This window comes from Pseudophryne corroboree, chromosome 7, assembly GCF_028390025.1.
Source record: "Pseudophryne corroboree isolate aPseCor3 chromosome 7, aPseCor3.hap2, whole genome shotgun sequence".
Classification (NCBI taxonomy): domain Eukaryota; kingdom Metazoa; phylum Chordata; class Amphibia; order Anura; family Myobatrachidae; genus Pseudophryne; species Pseudophryne corroboree.
The window spans coordinates 259,392,364-259,414,816 of record NC_086450.1 but is presented as its reverse complement, the minus strand read 5'-3'; the positions used below and the strand labels follow the sequence as shown (position 1 = coordinate 259,414,816).

General features: G+C 47.8%; 1 protein-coding gene across 2 annotated transcripts in view; it reads left to right on the top strand.

The window, feature by feature from the left end:
- The window catches only part of HSPD1 (heat shock protein family D (Hsp60) member 1), a 451,411-nt gene that overhangs the window by 273,004 nt on the left and 155,954 nt on the right, over positions 1–22,453 (top strand). The gene's annotated exons all lie outside the window — the stretch shown is intronic.

Here is a 22,453-nt window from a genome sequence, read left to right as displayed (position 1 = left end):
AGGACCTGTTGCAACAGAGGCCCTGTCTGTTCCAAGACTTACCGCGGCTGCGTTTGACGGAATGGTGGTTGAACGCCGGATCCTAGCGGAAAAGGGTATTCCGGATGAAGTAATTCCTACGCTGATAAGAGCTAGGAAGGATGTGACAGCTAAGCATTATCACCGTATATGGCGAAAATATGTTGCTTGGTGGGAGGTCAGGAATGCCCCTACAGAGGAATTCCAGCTGGGTCGATTTCTGCACTTCCTACAGTCAGGTGTGACTATGGGCCTCAAATTAGGGTCCATAAAGGTCCAGATCTCGGCTCTATCAATTTTCTTTAAAAAGGAACTGGCTTCACTGCCTGAGGTTCAGACGTTTGTAAAGGGAGTGCTGCATATTCAGCCTCCTTTTGTACCACCAGTGGCACCTTGGGATCTTAACGTTGTGTTAGATTTCCTGAAATCCCACTGGTTTGAGCAACTTAAGACTGTGGAGCTAAAATACCTCACGTGGAAAGTGGTCATGCTGTTCGCCTTAGCATCGGCTAGGCGGGTGTCAGAATTGGCGGCTTTGTCATGTAAAAGCCCCTATCTGATCTTCCATATGGACAAGGCAGAATTGCGGACTCGTCCCCAATTTCTCCCTAAGGTGGTATCATCGTTTCATTTGAACCAACCTATTGTGGTGCCTGCGGCTACTCGGGACTTGGAGGATTCCAAGTTGCTGGACGTAGTCCGGGCTTTGAAAATATATGTTTCTCTGACGTCCTAGTGGATGCTGGGAACTCCGTAAGGACCATGGGGAATATCGGCTCCGCAGGAGACTGGGCACAAAAGTAAAGCTTTAGGACTACCTGGTGTGCACTGGCTCCTCCCCCTATGACCCTCCTCCAAGCCTCAGTTAGATTTTTGTGCCCGGCCGAGAAGGGTGCACACTAGGGGCTCTGCTGAGCTTCTTAGTGAAAGTTTAGTTTTAGGTTTTTTATTTTCAGTGAGACCTGCTGGCAACAGGCTCACTGCATCGAGGGACTAAGGGGAGAAGAAGCGAACTCACCTGCGTGCAGAGTGGATTGGGCTTCTTAGGCTACTGGACACCATTAGCTCCAGAGGGACCGAACACAGGCCCAGCCTCGGAGCTCGGTCCCAGAGCCGCGCCGCCGGCCCCCTTACAGAGCCAGAAGCAAGAAGAGGTCCGGAAAAATCGGCGGCAGAAGACATCCTGTCTTCACCAAGGTAGCGCACAGCACTGCAGCTGTGCTTCATTGCTCCTCAGCACACTTCACACTTCGGTCACTGAGGGTGCAGGGCGCTAGGGGGGGGGGGGCGCCCTGAGCAGCAATAAAAACACCTTGGCTGGCGAAAATACATCACATATAGCCCCCAGGGCTATATGGATGAATTTTAACCCCTGCCAGATTACACAGAAAAACGGGAGAAAAGGCCGCCGAGAAGGGGGCGGAGCCTATCTCAGCACACTGGCGCCATTTTCTCTCACAGCTCCGTTGGAGGGAAGCTCCCTGGCTCTCCCCTGCAGTTACTACACTACAGAAAGGGGTTAAAAAAGAGAGGGGGGCACTAATTAGGCGCAGTATAACAATACAGCAGCTATAAGGGGAAAAACACTTATATAAGGTTATCCCTGTGTGTGTGTGTGTGTGTGTGTGTGTGTATATATATATATATATATATAGCGCTCTGGTGTGTGCTGGCATACTCTCCCTCTGTCTCCCCAAAGGGCTAGTGGGGTCCTGTCCTCTATCAGAGCATTCCCTGTGTGTGTGCTGTGTCGGTACGTTGTGTCGACATGTATGAGGAGGAAAATGAGGTGGAGGCGGAGCAATTGCCTGTAACAGATGTCACCCCCTAGGGAGTCGACACCTGAGTGGATGAGCTTATGGAAGGAATTATGTGAGTGTGTCAGCTCTTTACAAAAGATTGATGACATGAGACAGCCGGCGACTCAGCCTGTGCCTGTCCAGGTGTCTCAAATGCCATCTGGGGCCCTAAAACGCCCGTTACCGCAGATGGCAGATACAGACGCCGACACGGATACTGACTCCAGTGTCGACGATTAAGAGACGAATGCGACTTCCAGTAGGGCCACATGTTACATGATTGAGGCTATGGAAAATGTTTTTACACATTTCTGATAATACCAGTACCACTAAAAAGGGTATTATGTTGGGTGAGAAAAAACTGCCTGTAGTTTTTCATGCATCTGAGGAATTAAATGAAGTGTGTGATGATGCGTGGGTTTCCCCCGATAAAAACTGTTAATTCCTAAAAAGTTATTAGCATCATACCCCTTCCCGCCAGAGGATAGGGCACGTTGGGAAACACACCTTAGGGTGAATAAAGCGCTCACACGCTTGTCTAAACAGGTGGCACTACCGTCCCCGGATACGGCCGCCCTTAAGGAACCTGCTGACAGAAAGCAGTAAAATATCCTAAAATGTATATACACTCACACGGGTGTGATACTGCGACCAGCAATCGCCTCAGCCTGGATGTGCAGTGCTGGGGTGGCTTGGTCGGATTCCCTGACTGACAATATTGATACCCTAGATAGGGACAGTATATTACTAACTATAGAGCATTTAAAAGATGCATTTCTATATATGCGTGATGCACAGAGGGATATTTGCCGACTGGCATCAAGAGTAAGTGCGCTGTCCATTTCTGCCAGAAGAGGGTTATGGACAGGACAGTGGTCAGGTGATGCTGATTCCAAAAGGCATATGGAAGTATCGCCTTATAAAAGGGAGGAGTTATTTGGGGTAGGTCTAACAGACCTGGTGGCCACGGCAACGGCTGGAAAATCCACATTTTTACCCCAGGTAGCTTCTCAACCTAAGAAAGACGCCGTATTATCAGGCGCAGTCCTTTCGGCCCCATAAGGGCAAGCGGGCAAAAGGCGCCTCATTTCTGCCCCGTGGCAGAGGGAGAGGAAAAAGGCTGCAGCAAACAGCCAATTCCCAGGAACAAAAGCCCTCTCCCGCCTCCGCAAAGTGCTCAGCATGACGCTGGGCTTTACAAGCGGTCTCAGGCACGGTGGGGGCCCGTCTCAAGAAATTTGAGACGTCTCCCCCTCGCCGTTTCATAAAGTCTGCTTTACCGACGTCTCCCTCAGACAGGGAGACAGTATTGCAAGCCATTCACAGGCTGTATTCCCAGCAGGTGATAATCAAGGTACCCCTCCTGCAACAGGGAAAGGGGTACTATTCCACACTATTTGTGGTACCGAAGCCGGACGGCTCGGTGAGACCAATTTTAAATCTAAAATCCTTGAACACTTACATACAAAGGTTCAGATTCAAGAGGGAGTCACTCAGAGCAGTGATTGCAAACCTGGAAAAAGGGGACTATATGGTCTCTCTGGACATCAAAGATGCTTACCTACATGTCCCAATTTACCCTTCTCCAAGGGTACCTCAGGTTTGTGGTACAGAACTGTCACTATCAGTTTCAGACGCTGCCGTTTGGATTGTCCACGGCACCCCGGGTCTTTACCAAGGTAATGGCCGAAATGATGATACTCCTTCGAAAGAAGGGAGTTTTAGTTATCCCTTACTTGGACGATCTCCTGATAAGGGCAGGATACAGGGAACAGTTGGAAGTCGGGGTAGCACTATCTCAGATAGTGCTGCGGCAGCACGGTTGGATTCTCAATATTCCAAAATCGCAGCTGATCCCGTCGACACGCCTTCTATTCCTAGGGATGATCCTGGACACAGTCCAGAAAAAGGTGTTTTCTCCCGGAGGAGAAAGCCAGGGAGTTATCCGAACTAGTCAGAAACCTCCTAAAACCAGGCCAAGTGTCAGTGCATCAGTGCACAAGGGTCCTGGGAAAAATGGTGGCTTTCTACGAAGCAATTCCATTCGGCAGATTCCACACAAGAACTTTCCAGTGGGACCTGCTGGACAAATGGTCCGGATCGCATCTTCAGATGCATCAGCGGATAACCCTGTCACCAAAGACAAGGGTGTCTCTCCTGTGGTGGTTGCAGAGTGCTCATCTTCTAGAGGGCCGCAGATTCGGCTTTCAGGACTGGGTCCTGGAGACCACGGATGCCAGCCTGCGAGGCTGGGGAGCAGTCACACAGGGAAGAAATTTCCAGGGCTTGTGGTCAAGCCTGGAGACATCACTTCACATAAATATTTGGAGCTAAGGGCCATTTACAATGCCCTAAGCCAAGCAAGACCTCTGCTTCAAGGTCAGCCGGTGCTGATCCAGTCGGACAACATCACGGCAGTCGCCCACGTAAACAGACAGGGCGGCACAAGAAGCAGGAGGGCAATGGCAGAAGCTGCAAGGATTTTTCGCTGGGCGGAAAATCATGTGATAGCACTGTCAGCAGTGTTCATTCCGGGAGTGGACAACTGGGAAGCAGACTTCCTCAGCAGCACGACCTCCACCCGGGAGAGTGGGGACTTCACCCAGAAGTCTTCCACATGATTGTAAACCATTGGGAAAAACCAAAGGTGGACATGATGGCGTCCCGCCTAAACAAAAAATTGGACAGGTATTGCGCCAGGTCAAGGGACCCTCAGGCAATAGCTGTGGACGCTCTGGTAACACCGTGGGTGTACCAATCAGTGTATGTGTTCCCTCCTCTTCCTCTCATACCAAAAGTACTGAGAATTATAAGACGGAGGGGAGTAAGAATTATACTCGTGGCTCCGGATTGGCCAAGAAGGACTTGGTACCCGGAATTTCAAGAGATGCTCACGGAGGACCCGTGGCCTCTACCTCTAAGAAGGGACCTGCTCCAGCACGGACCCTGTCTATTCTAAGACTTACCGCGGCTGCGTTTGACGGCAGGGCGGTTGAACGCCGGATCCTGAAGGAAAAAGGCATTCCGGATGAAGTCATCCCTACCCTGGTCTAGCCAGGAAGGATGTAACCGCAAAGCATTATCACCGCATTTGGCGAAAATATGTTGCGTGGTGCGAGGCCAGTAAGGCCCCGATGGAGGAATTTCAACTAGGTCGATTCCTGCATTTCCTGCAAACAGGAGTGTCTATGGGCCTAAAATTGGGGTCCATTAAGGTTCAAATTTCGGCCCTGTCAATTTTCTTCCAGAAAGAACTAGCTTTAGTTCCTGAAGTTCAGACGTTTGTAAAAGGGGTACTGCATATACAGTCTCCTTTTGTGCCTCCAGTGGCACCTTGGGATCTCAATGTAGTTTTGGGGTTCCTAAAGTCACATTGGTTTGAACCGCTTAAATCTGTGGATTTAAAATATCTCACGTGGAAAGTGGTCATGTTGTTGGCCTTGGCTTCGGCCAGGCGCGTGTCAGAATTGGCGGCTTTATCCTGTAAAAGCCCTTACCTGATTTTTCATACGGACAGGGCAGAATTGAGGACTCGTCCTCAATTTCTCCCTAAGGTGGTTTCAGCGTTTCACCTGAACCAGCCTATTGTGGTACCTGCGGCTACTAGGGACTTGGAGGACTCCAAGTTGCTGGACGTAGTCAGGGCCCTGAAAATATGTTTCCAGGACGGCTGGAGTCAGAAAATCTGACTCGCTGTTTATCCTGTATGCACCCAACAAGCTGGGTGCTCCTGCTTCTAAGCAGACTATTGCTCGTTGGATTTGTAGTACAATTCAGCTTGCACATTCTGTGGCAGGCCTGCCACAGCCAAAATCTGTAAAAGCCCATTCCACACGGAAGGTGGGCTCTTCTTGGGCGGCTGCCCGAGGGGTCTCGGCTCTACAACTTTGCCGAGCAGCTACTTGGTCAGGGGCAAATACGTTTGCTAAATTCTACAAATTTGATACCCTGGCTGAGGAGGACCTGGAGTTCTCTCATTCGGTGCTGCAGAGTCATCCGCACTCTCCCGCCCGTTTGGGAGCTTTGGTATAATCCCCATGGTCCTTACGGAGTTCCCAGCATCCACTAGGACGTCAGAGAAAATAAGAATTTACTTACCGATAATTCTATTTCTCATAGTCCGTAGTGGATGCTGGGCGCCCATCCCAAGTGCGGATTGTCTGCAATACTTGTACATGGTTATTGTTACAAAAATCGGGTTATTATTGTTGTGAGCCTTCTTTTCAGAGGCTCCTCTGTTATCATGCTGTTAACTGGGTTCAGATCACAGGTTGTACGGTGTGATTGGTGTGGCTGGTATGAGTCTTACCCGGGATTCAAAATCCTTCCTTATTGTGTACGCTCGTCCGGGCACAGTATCCTAACTGAGGCTTGGAGGAGGGTCATAGGGGGAGGAGCCAGTGCACACCAGGTAGTCCTAAAGCTTTACTTTTGTGCCCAGTCTCCTGCGGAGCCGCTATTCCCCATGGTCCTTACGGAGTTCCCAGCATCCACTACGGACTACGAGAAATAGAATTATCGGTAAGTAAATTCTTATTTTCCAGAACGGCTGGAGTCGGGAAGACTGACTCGCTGTTTATTCTGTATGCACCCAACAAACTGGGTGCTCCTGCTTCGAAGCAGACGATTGCTCGCTGGATCTGTAGCACGATTCAGCTGGCTCACTGCGGCTGGATTGCCGCATCCAAGATCGGTGAAAGCCCATTCCACAAGGAAGGTGGGCTCTTCTTGGGCGGCTGCCCGAGGGGTCTCGGCGTTACAGCTTTGCCGAGCTGCTACTTTGGTCTTGTTCAAACACATTTGCTAAGTTCTACAAGTTTGATACCCTGGCTGAGGGAGGACCTTGTGTTTGCTCATTCGGTGCTGCAGAGTCATCCGCACTCTCCCGCCCGTTTGGGAGCTTTGGTATAATCCCCATGGTCCTTACGGAGTCCCCAGCATCCACTAGGACGTCAGAGAAAATAAGAATTTACTCACCGGTAATTCTATTTCTCGTAGTCCGTAGTGGATGCTGGGCGCCCGTCCCAAGTGCGGACGACTTCTGCAATACGTGTATATAGTTATTGCTTAATAAATGGTTATTGTTATGAGCCATCCGTTGAATGAGGCTCGGTTGTTGTTCATACTGTTAACTGGGTATGGTTATCACAAGTTGTACGGTGTGATTGGTGTGGCTGGTATGAGTCTTACCCTGGATTCCAAATCCTTTCCTTGTAGTGTCGGCTCTTCCGGGCACAGTTTCCTTAACTGAGGTCTGGAGGAGGGGCATAGAGGGAGGAGCCAGTGCACACCAGATAGTACCTAATCTTTTCTTTAGAGTGCCCAGTCTCCTGCGGAGCCCGTCTGTTCCCCATGGTCCTTACGGAGTCCCCAGCATCCACTACGGACTACGAGAAATAGAATTACTGGTGAGTAAATTCTTATTTTTTACAAGTTTGATACCCTGGCTGATGAGGACCTCATGTTTGGTCAATCGGTGCTGCAGAGTCATCCGCACTCTCCCGCCCGTTCTAGAGCTTTGGTATAAACCCCATGGTTCTTGATGTGTCCCCAGCATCCTCTAGGACGTATGAGAAAATAGGATTTTAATACCTACCGATAAATCCTTTTCTCTTGGTACTTAGAGGATGCTGGGCGCCCGTCCCTGTGCGGACTCTTATCTGCAGTGGTTAGTTATGTTTTCACACGGGTTGTGTTACGTTATGGTCAGCCTGTTGCTGACGTTGTTCATGCCATTGACTGGAATTTTCTATAAAATGCCATGTTGTTTGAGGTGTGAGCTGGTATGTCACACCCCTTTCAAAGTCTTATAGTGGCCATGTCTCCTGCGGATCCTGTCTATACCCCATGGTTCTTGAAATGTCACCAGCATCCTCTACGAACTAAGAGAAATATACACACTTTTCTGCAAGATGTCCTCAGAGTACAGCCTCCATTCCTTCCACCTACAGCGCCATGGGACTTGAATCTGGTTTTAGATTTCTTAGTCTTAATATTTTGAACCCTTACAGCAAGTGGATATAAAGTTTCTCATTTGGAAAATAATTTTTCTTCTAGCCTTAGCTTCGGCAAGGCGTGTTTCCGATTTGGGTGCCTTGTCATGCAAGCCACCGTATTTGGTGTTTCATGATGACAGAGTGGAACTTCGGACGAATCCCGCTTTCTTACCAAAGGTAGTGTCATCTTTTCACATCAATCAACCAATAGTAGTTCCTGTGTTAACAGGAAATTCTGGAACTCTGGATGTGGTACGCGCATTACGCGTTTATGTATCTCGAACGTCTACAGTTCGTAAGACGGATACGTTGTTTGTTCTCTATGATGCTGCCAAGATGGTTTGGTCAGCGTCTAAGCAGGCCTTATCCAGGTGGATAAAACTGACTAAACGTCAGGATTACCTTCATGCTAGGTTACAGCCGCCTACATCAGTAACTGCTCATTCCACACGTTCTGTGGGACCTTCATGGGCAGCCGGTCGTGGAGCTTCTATGACGCAGCTTTGTCGTGCGGCTACATGGTCATCAGTGCACACGTTTGTGCGCTTTTACAAGTTTGATACGTTTGCGGCATCAGCATCTAGCTTGGTGTTACAGGTGCCAAACGGTTCTCCCGCCGAAGGGAAGATGTAAAAAACCTTCGGCAGCATCAGGATCTCAGGAGCAGAAGTCAGCCGTTGCTTCTGCAAAAACCACAACATGACGCTGGGGCTCCACTGCGGGAGTCCGCTCAGGTGGGGACACGTCTGAAACTCTTCAGCCAGATGTGGATACAATCAGAGCTGGATCCCTGGATATTGCAAATAGTATCTAAAGGTTACAAGTTGGAGTTTCAGGATCTCCCCCATGCAGATTTTTCAAATCTGCCTTACCAGCTTCTGTACAAGACAGACAGGAAATAACGGAAGCAATACAAAAATTACGTCAGGATGAGGTAATCACCTTAGTCCCATTGCTACAACGGGGAAAGGGATTTTATTCAAGCCTGTTTGTAGTACTGAAGCCGGACAGCTCGGTCAGACCGATTTTAAACCTAAAATCGTTGAATCTTTATCTACAAAGATTCAAATTCAAGATGGTGTCTCTAAGAGCAGTGATCTCCAGTTTGGAGGAGAAGGAATTCATGGTGTCTGTGGACATCAAGCATGCTTATCTGCATGTTCCCATTTACCCTCCACATCAAGCATACCTGAGGTTTGCGTTTCAGGACTGTCACTTTCAGTTCCAAACATTGCCATTCGGGCACTCCACAGCACTGAGAGTGTTCAACAAGGTGATGACTGAGATGATGGTTCTCCTTCGCAAGAAAGGAGTCAACATTCCTTAACTGGACGATCTCCTAATAAAAGCGAGATCCAGTGCAGAGCATTCACTATCCCTGACAGTACTTCAGAAACATGGTTGTATCATAATCTTTCCAAAATCACAGTTGGAACAGACTATGAGATTGTCATTTCTGGGAATGATACTAGACACCGAGGTACAGAAAGTATTTCTACCGGTGGAAAAGGTTCTGGAAATCCAGACAATGGTCAAACAAATTTTTAAACCAGCATGTGTCGATTCATCAGTGCATCTGCCTGCTTGGGGAAGATGGTAGAGTCTTACGATGCTCTACAGTATGGCCCATTCCATGCGAGGGTGTTCCAGTGGGATCTTCTGGACAAATGGTCCGGATTGCATCTACACATGCACCAGAGAATAATCCTGTCAATGAAAGCCAGAATTTTGCTCCTGTGGTGGCTACACAGTTCTCACCTCCTAGAGGGACGCAGGTTCGGGATTCAAGCCTGGATCCTAGTGACCACGGATGCAAGTCTCCGAGGTTGGGGAGCAGTCACGCAAGGGGAAAGCTTCCAAGGAAGATGGTCAAGTCAAGAAACACATATTCACATAAACATTCTGGAGTTGAGAGCCATTTACAACGGTCTTCTAGAAGCGGCGCATCTTCTTCAAGATCGTCCCATACAGATCCAGTCAGACAATGTAACAGCAGTGGCTTACATAAACTGTCAGGGCGTAACGAAAAGCAGAGCGGCAATTGCAGAGGTAACAAGAATACTCCTCTGGGCAGAATGACGCGCACAAGCTCTGTCGGCAATCTTCATTCTGGGAGTGGACAACTGGGAAGCGGACTTCCTCAGCAGACACGATCTCCACCCAGGAGAATGGGGCCTCCACCAAGAAATCTTTGCGGAGGTAGCAATACCATCGTATTTGGAGAAAATTTGTATCTTGGTGTGAATCTAGGAATTCTCCAACGGTGGAGTTTCAGTTAGGATGTCTTCACCTATTTCTACAGGCTGGTGTGGATACAGGCTTAAAATTGGGGTCTATCAAGGTCCAAATTTCGGCCTTGTCTATTTTCTTTCAAAAGCAATTGGCTTCCCTTCCTGAATTCAGACGTTCCTGAAGGGGGTTCTGCACATCCAACCACCATTCATGACTCCTACGGCTCCTTGGGACCTTTAACGTGGTGTTGCAGTTCCTTCAATCGGATTGGTTTGAGCCTCTGCAAGAGGTTGAGTTAAAGTTTCTCACTTGGAAAGTGGTCTTGCTGTTGGCCTTGGCATCTGCGAGTTTTTTCCTGCATATTATCTTTTCTTCTTGCACAAGCTATCACATGTTAAGTTGTCCAGCAGTTGCTGTAAAGTTATTCATGCTCGTTGGCATGTGTTTGAGTTGTATGCCATGTTGTGTGGCATGGTTGAGGGTGTGTGAGCTGGTGTGAATCTCACCACTAGCTTAAAGTAAATCCTTCTCTCAACGTTTGTCCGCCGCCTCGGGCACATTTCCTATACTGAGATCTGGAGGAGGGGCATAGAGGGAGGAGCCAGTTCACACTAAAAAAAAAGTCTTAAAGTGATGAAGGCTCCTGCGGACCCGTCTATACCCCATGGTACTAAATAGATCCCAGCATCCTCTACGGACTACGAGAAAAGGATTTACCGGTAGGTATATAAAATCCTATTTTCTATTACGTCCTAGAGGATGCTTGGGTCCACATTAGTACCATGGGGTATACACTGGTCCACCAGGAGCCATTGGCACTTTAAGAGTTTGTGTGGGCTGGCTCCTCCCTCTATGCCCCTCCTACCAGACTCAGTTTAGAAAATGTGCCTGGAGGAGCCGGTCACAGCTAGGGGAGCTCTCCAGAGTTTTCCTGTGTGTTTTTTTTATTTTTTTTATTTTTGTTTTGTTTATTATTTTACAGGGAGGCTGCTGGACACAGCCTCCCTGCAGCGAAGGACTGAGGGGGGGGAGCAGTATCCGCCCTGCGGCGTCTGAGCCACTGTCTCTGCTGACCGGACGCTGAGCTCCAGAGGGGTCTGATCGTTCTCCGCCACAGGGGACCGCTCGCCCCAGCAGCATGCCTCCACCTCCTTTCAGAGCTGAAGAATCGTTGGCTAGTGAGACACTGACACCCCGGGGGGGTCAGTGTGAAGATGGCGGCACAGGGTAGGAGCACAGTTTTAATTGCGCTCCGGGGATGGCTCAGCAGCACATGGCACTGAGGGGCACCCTGAGCCAGCGCGACACCCTACACTGGTCCAGAAGCCTGTCAGGGTCCCCGGATCTCAGCCAGCACTAATTCCTCATGCCAGTATAATCCATGAAGAGCGGGAAGACGGTACCATTAAAGGGGTGGAGATTCAACTCAGAGCAGACCCAGCAGCGTTTCTGCGCCATTTTCCTGCCTGCATAGCGCTGAGGAGGAGAATCAGGTCCCCCCACAGCAACTCCTGCTATCTGTAAATGGTTCCAGGGGGTTGTAGAAGGGGGGAGAGGCTGTAATACGACTGTGTGTCCTATTAAGGTGCACAGTCGGCGCTGACAAGGGGTCTCCCTTTGGTAAAAGTGCTGTGTGTGGGTTGGCTCCAATCTCTCTCTTGCCATTCTTGGGGAGGGGGAACTCTGTCTGCCCTCACCTCTGTCTGCCCTCACCTGTGTGTGTGTGTGTGTGTGTGTGTGTGTGTGTGTGTGTGTGTGTGTGTGTGTGTATATATATATATATATATATAGAGTGTTTGGTAGTCTCCTTTAGCTATGTCCAGGGACACTGTCATATGCTGCAGAGGATAATCCCATTCCATGTAATCAGGATAGCACTGGTTTAGCACAGATACCAGCAAGGGAGCCTGAGTGGTTTTCCTCTATCAAATCTTGGACACAGGCGGTGATGTGGATGTGTTGCGGGGGTCCGCATCTCTTGCAAAGGGGGTGCAATTGATGATAGAGGCTATCGGGTATGTGTTGAATATTAATGATACCACGCCTGAGCAGGTTGAGGAGGCCTTTTTAACTGAAAATAAAGCCTCGCTAACCTTCCCTGCTTCAAGGGAATTAAATGGTATATTTGAGAAAGCATGGGAAAATAAAGATAAAAAATTCCATGTCCCTAAAAGGGTACAGGTGGTGTTTCCTTTCCCTGAGGAAGATAGAAAAACATGGGAAAACCCACCGATTGTTGACGCATCTGTGTCCAGTGTTTCAAAGAAGGTGGATTTGCCTTAAAGGAGTCAGCTGATCGAAAAATTAATACACTTAAAATCAATGTACACTGCTTCAAGGGGCCATATTACGTCCCACTATTGCTAGTGCATGGATTGCAAAGGCTATAGTAAAGTGGTCGGCTACCTTACTTGAGGATTTGGTTACGATGGATATGGATGATGTTGCATTATTTTTACGCAACATACATGATTCAGCAGGTTTTATGGTAGAATCCATGAAAGACCTGGGTTCCATGGCTGCAGGAATATCTTCCATGTTTGTTTCAGCTCGTCTGGGACTGTGGCTGCGCCAGTGGTCTGCCGACGCGGAATCCAGATGTGTGGAGTCCCTTCCCTAGACAGGTCAGGCTCTCTTTGGGGAAGCTCTAGACACATGAATATCCACGGCTACAGCGGGTAAGTCTCCGTTTCTTCCCCCAGCAGCACCTGCTCCGAAGAAATCCTTCTCCTCTTCAGCAACACAGTCCTTTCGGCCTAACGAGCCTAGAAAGGCCAGAACATACAATACCTTCTTTAGGGCTGGTCAAGTTAAGTCCAAGAAACCTGCCGATGCAGGTTCCTAGGCACAAAAGTCTGCTTCAGGTACGCCAAAGTCCTCTGCATGACGGTGGACCGCGCGGCCAGGAGGTGGGAGCGAGACTCAGACACTTCAGTCACGTCTGGGTATCGTCCGGCCTGGATTCCTGGGTGATGGATATTGTGTCCCAGGGACACAGGCTGGAATTTCAAAGTCTCCCTCCTCATAATTTTTTCCAGCTCTGTTAGCAGACAGCACTGTACTACAAGAAGCTGCCCAAAACCTGGTGGAGACGCAGGTCATTGTGCCAGTTCCTCCTCCTGCGCAGGCCACAGGTTACTATTCGAACCTTTTCGTGGTACCGAAACCGGATGGTTCGGTCAGGCCCATTCTGAACCTAAAATCATTGAACCCCTTTCTATAGGAGTTCCAGATGGAGTCTCTCAGGGCAGTGATATCCGATCTGGAAGAGGGGGCATTCCTGGTATCACTGGATATTAAGGTTGCGTACCTCCACATTCCAATATGGCTGCTGCATCAGGCTTATCTCCGTTTCGCATTGCTGAACTGTCTTTTCCAGTTCCTTGCCCCTCCTCAGCACCAAGGGTGTTTACCAAGGTGATGGCAGAGATGATGGTTCTCCTCCGCAAACAAGGGGTGAACATCATTCCATATCTGGACGATTTGCTGATAAAGGCATCGTCCAAGGAGAAGCTGCTGCAGTCCATTGTTCTCACAACACGCCTCCTCGAGTCATGGTTGGATTCTGAACCTTCCAAAGTCACATTTGGAACCAACCCAGAGGTTCTCTTTTCTGGGAATGATCCTGGACACAGAACTGCAGGAGGTGTTTTTTTCCGTAGGAAAAGCTGTTGCTGACACAAACAATGGTCCGGGATGTCCTGAAGCCAGCCCGGGTGTCTGTTCATCAATGCATTCACCTGTTGGGAAAGATGGTGGCCTCTTCCGAGGCTGTCCAGTATGGGAGGTTCCACACTCGGACCTTCCAACTGGATCTTCTGGACAAGTGGTCGGGATCTCATCTCCACATGCACCAGTGAATTCGTCTGTCGCCGAAGGCCAAGGTTTCGCTCCTCTGGTGGTTACAATTACCTCACCTTCTGGAGGGCCGCAGGTTCGGTGTTTAAGAATGGGTCCGTCTAACCACGGATGCGAACCTTTGGGGCTGGGGAGCAGTCACTCAAGGGGTGATCTTCCAAGGAAGGCGTTCAAGCCTGGAAGCCGGCCAGCCCATCAACATTCTGGAACTAAGAGCCATTTACAACGGTCTTCTTCAGGCGTCTTTTAAGAAATCGGGCCATTCAAGTGCAGTTGGACAACGTAACAGTGGCTTACATAAACAGACAGGGCGGAACAAAGAGCAGAGCGGCAATGTCAGAGGTGACAAGAATACTCCTCTGAACAGAAAAACACGCATTGGCGCTGTCAGCCATCTTCATTCTGGGAGTAGACAACTGGGAAGAAGACTTCCTCAGCAGACACGATACCCATCCAGGGGAGTGGGGTCTCCATCCGGAGGTGTTCAAGGAAATAACAGACCTTTGGGGATTACCCCAAATCGACGTGATGGCCTCTCATCTCAACAAGAAGCTTCAGCGTTATTGTTCCAGGTCGAGGGCCCCACAAGCAATGGCAGTGGACGCACTGGTGTCTCCGTGGGTGTTCCAGTCAGTGTACGTGTTTCCACCACTCCCACTCATCGCAAGAATCCTAATGCTCATAAGGTTAACAAGGTTTCAAGCGATCCTCATTGCTCCAGACTGTTCAAGAAGGGCTTGGTACGCGGATGTACTGCAAGAGGAACCGAGGCCTCTTCCTCTTCGGGAGGACCTACTGCAGCAAGGGCCATTCGCCTATCAAGACTTACCGCAGCTACGTTTGGCGGCATGGAAGTTGAGCGCCTGATACTAGCTCGGAAGGGCATTCCGAAGAAGGTAATTCCTACCGTTATACAGGCTAGGAAAAGGGTAATGTCTAAACGTTACCATCGTATTTGGAAGAAATGTCTCTTGGTGTGAATCCAAGAATTTTCCTACGGTGGAGTTCCAACTTGGATGTTTTCACCTCAGGTGTGGATATGGGCCTGAGGTTGTGATCGGTGAAGGTCCAGATTTCGACCCTATCCATTTTCTTCCAGAAACAATTGGCTGCTCTCCCTGAGGTTAAGACTTTCTTGAAAGGGGTTCTGCACATCCAGCCTCCCTTTGTACCGCCTATGACGCCTTGGGACCTTAACGTGGTGTTGCAGCTCCTCCAATCGGATTGGTTTGAGCCTCTACAGGAGATTGAGGTCAAATTTCTTACATGGAAGGCGGTCACGTTGTTGGCCTTAGCTTCTGCTAGATGCATGTCCGAATTGGGGGCTTTATCCTGTTCTTCCACGAAGATAGAGCTGAGCTCCGGACACGTCAGCAGTTTCTTTCGAAGGTTGTTTTGGCATTTCATATCAACCAACCTATTGTGGTGCCAGTGGCTACTGACTCCTCAATTACATCAAAGTCCTTGGATGTTGTAAGGGCTCTGAAGATACATGTTCACTATCCAGCACGCTTATTCTACGACAGGACTGCCGTGTTCAAAATCTGTTAAGGCCCACTCTACTCGTAAGGTGGGGTCTTCCTGGGCGGCTGCCCGGGGTGTCTCGGCAGTGCAACTTTGCCGAGCTGCAAACGTGTTCGACCCAGACCAAGTTGCAAAGTTTTACAAGTTCGATACTTTGAACTTCAGATCATCAGAGGCCAATCCGTTATGCAGGAGCCTCTGTGCTCTCCCTCCGGTACTGGGAGCTTTGGTACATCCCCATGGTACTAATGTGGACCCCAGCATCCTCTAGGACGTAAGAGAAAATAGGATTTTTGTTACCTACCGGTAAATCCTTTTCTCGTAGTCCGTAGAGGATGCTGGGCACCCGCCCAGCACTTCGTTTTCCTGCAGTTATCTACTTCAGTACAACTTTGTTGTTAAATACGTATTGCGTTATTACTGGGTAAGTATTTTTCAGCGGTTGCTGAGTTTTTCAAGCTAGTTAGCTTGATATGCCTTGTATGTGTGAGCTGGTATGAATCTCGCCACTATCTGTTAAATCCTTCTCTCAAAGATGTCAGTCTCCTCGGGCACAGTTTCTAAACTGTCTGGTAGGAGGGGCATAGAGGAAGGAGCCAGCCCACACTCTCAAACTCCTAAAGTGCCAATGGCTCCTGGTGGACCAGTCTATACCCCATGGTACTAATGTGGACCCCAGCAGCCTCTACTGACTGCGAGAAAAGGATTTACCAATCCGGTAGGTAACCAAAATCCAATTTTTTAATTGAGACGCACAGCTCATGTTTTGTAGCCTTTCCTCTTCTTAATTTTGACACATTGTATTTATTGAATGATTTCTCGATAGATATTCATATAATACTGTGCACAGTATCTGTCTAATTTTTTTATTTGGCTTTATTATAAAAATTATTCTATATAACAAACCAGTGAGCTTTTTAATTGATACACAGTGGTATTCTCTATATACATTGGTATTTATTTCTCTCACCCGTTAATCCTATGCACAGTTGAATTCTTTCATTTTTTTTCTATAGTGTTATAAACCTGCAGAGTTTTATTATACAACAGCAAATGGGAGCCACAGTGGTTTGAAATTTAATTTTTTATATACCTAGTTGATAATTTATGGTCTTATAACTGAAATTTAGCGCTTAAGCAATCCTCCACTAGAGGCCTCTGAGACTTCGGTTTCTGGATACGAGATCTCAGAAGGTTTTTCATCCTGTGGAAAAGGCAAGGGCAGTCCAGACTCTGGTGCGGCCAGTACTGAAACCACGCTGGGTCTCAAATCATCTTTGTATACGCCTCCTTGGGAAAATGGTGAGCTCCTACGATGCAATTCAGTACAGAAGATTTAATGAAAGAACCTTCCAGCTGGATCTACTCGGCAAGTGGTCGGGGTCACATTTGCACAAGCACATGACTATCTGCCTATCACCGCAAACGAGGATCTCACTACTGTGGTGGTTACAGACCTCACATCTAGTGGAGGGTCGAACTTTCAGGTCTCACAACTGGATCCTGTTAACAGACGCGAGCCTCAGGGGCTGGGAAGCAGGCTCAATTTCAGGGAAGATGGTCCAGACAGGAAGCCTCTGTTCTAATAAATATTCTGGAATTAAGGGCGATTTACAATGCTCTACACCAGGCCTACCATCTACTTCAGAATCGTGCCATTCAAGTCCAGTCAGACAACTCCACGGCGGTGGCATACAGGGCAGAGGGGCCATGAGAGAGGTATCCAAGATACTTCTCTAGGCAGAACGAAACGCAGCGGACATTTTCATCCCAGGAGTAGGTAACTGGGAAGCGGATTTTCTGAGCAGACCGGACCTACACCCAGTGGAGTGGGGTCTTCATCCTCAGGTTTTTCAACAGTTAGTATCTCTGGGGTTGCCCACAGTTAGACCTGATGGCTTCTTGGAACAACAGAAAGCAACAGTGTTATTGTTCCAGGACGCAAGATCCACTGGCGATGGCAGTAGACGCACGGACGACGCTTTGGACTTATCAGATCGTATACTTGTTCCCTCCATTTCCTTCAATCCCGAGGATACTAAAGCGAATAAAGGAGAGGGTTCAGGTGATTCTCATTGCCCCAAACTGGCCACGCAGAGCTTGGTACACGTATCTCATCTCCCTGTTAGAGGATCCCTGGCCGCTGCCGCTCATAGATCTTCAGCAAGGCCTGTTTGTCTATCTAGACTTCCGATGGCTACTTTTAACGGCTTGGAGGTTTAAAAGGAGATTTAGCCTGAAAATGCATTCCTGGGGCAGTAATCCCAACTGTGCTGTAGGCTAGGAAGGTTGTTACTTCAAAACATTACCGCCCGCAGAATTCAAACTAGGCCGCCTCTTGCGTTTCCTACAATCAATAATGGATGTGGGATTGCGCCTCTGCTCCCTAAAGGTTGATATCCGCTTTGTCCGTTTTCTTCCAGAACTGGCTTGCTCTACTCCCAGAGGTTCAGACATTCCTTCATTCCTTAAGGGGGTGCTTCACTTACAACCACCTGTTGTTGTTGTTGTTGTTGTTGTTGTTGTTGTTGTTGTTGTTTTTTTTTTTTTTATTCTCTCTCCCCCACGGCACCTTGGGATCTGAACCTGGTTTTAGTTTTTCTACAGTCCTCTTGGTTTGAATACTTACAAACTGTAGACCACAAGTATCTCCTGTGGAAGACTGTAACCTTGTTGGCTTTAACTTCCGCGAGGCGAGTCTTATTTAGGGGCATTGTCATGCAGGGCCCCCTCTCAAGTTTCGCGAAGAACTCGACAGCTGTTTATACCTAAGGTTATCGCCGCCTTTCATATAAACCAACCGATTGTGGTTCCAGTTCTTACTGCTTCCTCAGCTACACCTAAATCACTGAATGTGGTACGAGCACTGAAGATCTGTCAGACAAACTGCTCAGGAAATCTGATATACTTCTCCCCCCCCCCCCCCCATTTTGTATGATGCAAGCAAGATTGGTTGCCCGGCTTCATAGCAATCGACTGCGTGTTGGATCAGGCTTACCTTCCAACAAGCTTATTTGTCGGCAGCTTTGCCTCCTCCATGCTCTGTTACGTCCCAGTGGAGTTGGGGGAAAAAGGAAAAGAAGAAATATATACTTAATAAAGGTTACATTTTAGGATTGACTAACTCTTTCTAGTGCGTCATAAATACAGTTTCTTCTTTTCCTTTTTCCCCCAACTCCACTGTACATCTACTGTAATTGACAGCACCCCCTTCTTTTATTTGAATATCATCAAGATAATTTAAAAGGGGTTTCATATAGTGATTGTATGGTGATGATTCACATACACTCACACTATTAAAAATATACAAAGTGAGTGTGCAGATACGCAACCTTTGTCTGTTACGTCCCACTCTACTTGATCGGTGGGCTCCTCTTGGGCGGTTGCCCATGGAGTTTCGCATTACAGTTATGCCAAGCTGCTACTTGGTTGGGTACAAACAGGTTTAAGTTCTACAGATTTGATACCCTGGTTTCAGAAGACGCTCAGTTTGGTCGTTCAGCCTTGCAGGGATCTTAGCACACTCGCTCCTGTGATAGGAGCTCTGGAACATCCCCTCTGTACTAAATCTTCCCCAGTATCCCCTATGGATGTTAGAGAAAATGGGATTTTGGTACCTACCAGTAAATCCTTTTCTCGTAGTCCATATGGGATACTGGTGCCCGCCTCTGCTTCATTTTTTTTCTTCCTGCAGGATGTTTAGTTGTATGGACGTATGGTTGGATCAGCTTTTGCTCTCCTTTGTCTGTTAGGTGGGATCAGCGTTGCTATCCCTTATAGTTTTATTACTTTAATGGTTAGGTTATTCTGTCATTCTTCTGTTCTTTGTTTTTCCTCCTCTCGCTATACAGTATGTTCAGTCTTCTTCGGGCACAGTTTTTCTAGACTGAGCTGTGAGAGGGGGCATATAGTGGAGGAGCCAGCACACACTCACTGTAAGAAATTTAAAGTGCATCGGCTCCAATGGACCCATCTATACCCCCACTATACTAAGTCTTCCCATGTATCCCCTATGGACTACGAGAAAAAGATTTACCAGTAGGTACCAATATCCCATTTTCGTCTTGAGGACATTCCTGACCGTAAGCTGTGTTCCTTGAGCTTTGTCTTCTGGAAGGAAAAACCTTCTGTGCAACTGTGATTCGGATCATTCCTAGAAACTGGAGATGCTGCGAAGGTATGAGGTTGTTGTGTTTTTTTTTGTTTTTTTTGTTTTTTAAGTTGCTTATCCAACTTTGCTGAACTAGTATGCTGTATGAGGGCAACGCATGTTCCCGGAGAAGTTCGTCGGACAGAACTCTGGGTAGGGGAATAATCCTGACCCTTAAAGAACTGAGATGTGTAATCATGACTGACATGATCTTCGCAAACACTTCGGGTGCGGAGGATAGGCCTAATGACGTTAATGATCTTGGCGTACAAACAAGAGAACGCCTGATGTGGTTCCCATATTGGGATATGGAGATACTCGTCCCTTGAGACTAGATATATTAGGAACACCTCGGTTATAGGTTTGCAATGAACAAATTATTCAGTTCCCTCTTGAATTGTTAGTAGCAAAAAATTGGTTTAGGGATTTCTAGGTTTAGGATGGGTTTTACCTATCCATGCCAATATGGAACCACAATTAGATTGCAAACTTCAACATTGTTGAACCAGGTCCCCTGGATTTCTGATGGTGAGAATACTGTGAAAGAACCCCGAAGAGATGGGAATCCTTCAAGCCATAGTCTTTTTTTCTGAGACTAAACGGTGCCTCCTTTCACTTTTGAAAGAAGTGGAAGAAAGGAATGTGTGTGCTGAGAAATCCACTCGTCCAATTCAGGCCCAAAAATGATCCCTCCTGTAAACAAAGGGCTTCTACAGCCCTGTTAGAATCCGCATCTGCCTACCATGTCTAACGGATCCTTTAGGGACGTTGCTATTTTACAATCTAGAAACAGGAATCTACGTGTGTCGGATTTTCCCAATTTCCCGTCCGACATTAGAAAGGGATAATTTGTGATAATTTGTCTTCTCCAAGCTATATACAGCTAACTCATCGCTTACCAATAACAAGTTCTCCGGAGAATCCGGCTTGACCATATCAGCCATGTTTAATATCTGTCGAACTGCCCAATGAGGTGTTCAGCCCCTTGTGCGCAATGAGTGGAGAGGTTTCTCTGTCTCTGATACAGTCATACCTTCTCTGTAGGAGAATGCCTTCCGTCTGTTATGCAGATGAATCCTTAAGTTTTTATATAAAGAAGCAAAAAACGATAGGGGACCCTGTTAACTCTGATATTGCCCTCGCAAAGCCTGTTAAATTTAATATGCAAACCCCACACAGCTAGGGCCATACTGGGAATTGAACCACTGATCTCTGCGTCGGCGAAGCAGCCAAACCAACCATTACACCATTTGGAATAAATAAAAAAGCTTTTGTGGTTGTTCTCCTGCCTGTCAGAATTATAATACACCACACACTCACTCAGACAATATTTAAAGATAGTGAGCAGAAAGATAGAGGAGGCCACTAATCCTAGAGTAAGGCCCCCTAGCCCACCATTAACCTGCACCCCTTATGTTTAAGAACCTTTCAGCAAAGGTAAGACAAGGGATAATCAGTGGAGAGATTAGGCAGGACTACAGAAACACCCCACTCATGAGAACTAGGCAGGAAAGATAGAGGGAGAGGTATACTACTCCCCATGTGTAGTATGCTAGTCCACTATTAGTTAATGGCAGGAAGAGTGCACAGAGGTGTTGACGGAGACATAGCTTTTGTGAGCACTGTCGTCCAGGGGTTAGGACTGGTAAGCGATATCTTCAGATAATCAGTGTGTGAGAGTAGTGTACTGTTTAATAGTAGAGAAGAGATACTGAGAAAAATATAGACGGGGAAGATGGGGGTCATTTTTTACAGAATTAGTAAATCTCTCCCTCTAACGGCAAATACATTCTACCCCTATGTCCTACAGCCAAAGACAGGACCAGTGATCAACAGCAGTGCTTAGGCAGTATATACCTGGAAATTGGTGCCAACTCTCTGCTGTGGAGAAACAAACAGGAGCATAAATCATATTACACATGCTGCCATTATGAGGGAAGCCCGCGCTGCCTGTGACGGACAGGCAGAAGCCTGCTCTAAAATGGCCCCGCCGCAGTATAAAACGTTATCTATGGACCCACATCAGCTCCATCCCACTCACTAAGTTCCCCACCATAAGTGCTTCGTTCATTAGAGCATGTCAGCCGCCTAAGACCTCACACGCCAGCACTCCTACATTAAATCGGCGCCAACGTGACTATAGCCCTCACCAGCGGCTGCCGCATGTACCCGACGTTGACCGCGGCCAGGATATCCGAACCACGGTTCAGTACAGGCTGACCGTGGTATGTTTTTACCCGCAGCACCACTGACTATGCTGGAGCTGATCAGGTCTTTTATTGCTAACTGCAGTGGGGTTTAGAATGCGCTGAGGAGTGGGGAGATGAGAGCGCTGTACTCGCCTGCCCCTCAGCTCCTGACTGGAGGCAATGGCAGAGCTTCTCAGTTAAACTCTGACAGCCTGTTTCTTCCTGCTGCGCCAGGAAGTGAAGACCCGGGCCCCACTTCTCTAAGTGGGGAAGGGCTCCTCTTGTTCAGGTATCGTAGTAATAAAATAAAAAGGCTGGAGCTCAGCCTGATATGCCTGTCTCCCATCTGCATATTTCTAAAAACTAAAGGCTGATGGGGCATAGAATGGGAGGAGCTAACACATTCCTTAGAATTCTCAAAGTGCCAGCTCCCGATAAGCCACTGTGTCCTCAGCCTCCAGTGTCCCCGGGTGGATGACAGAGAAACAAAACTTCAGTCGGCCATTGCCATGTTGACTTTTTGAACACGTCAACATTTTCCCCATGTTGACATAATGCATGTAAACGATTAGTGGTCGACCTATTGACTACTTTCCTATAGACCGTATACCGTAATAAATATGGCTTTGGATATTCTGATTTTATTTAAAAAAAAATGAAATTCTGACAGCTTTTTTTCGTTTGTTT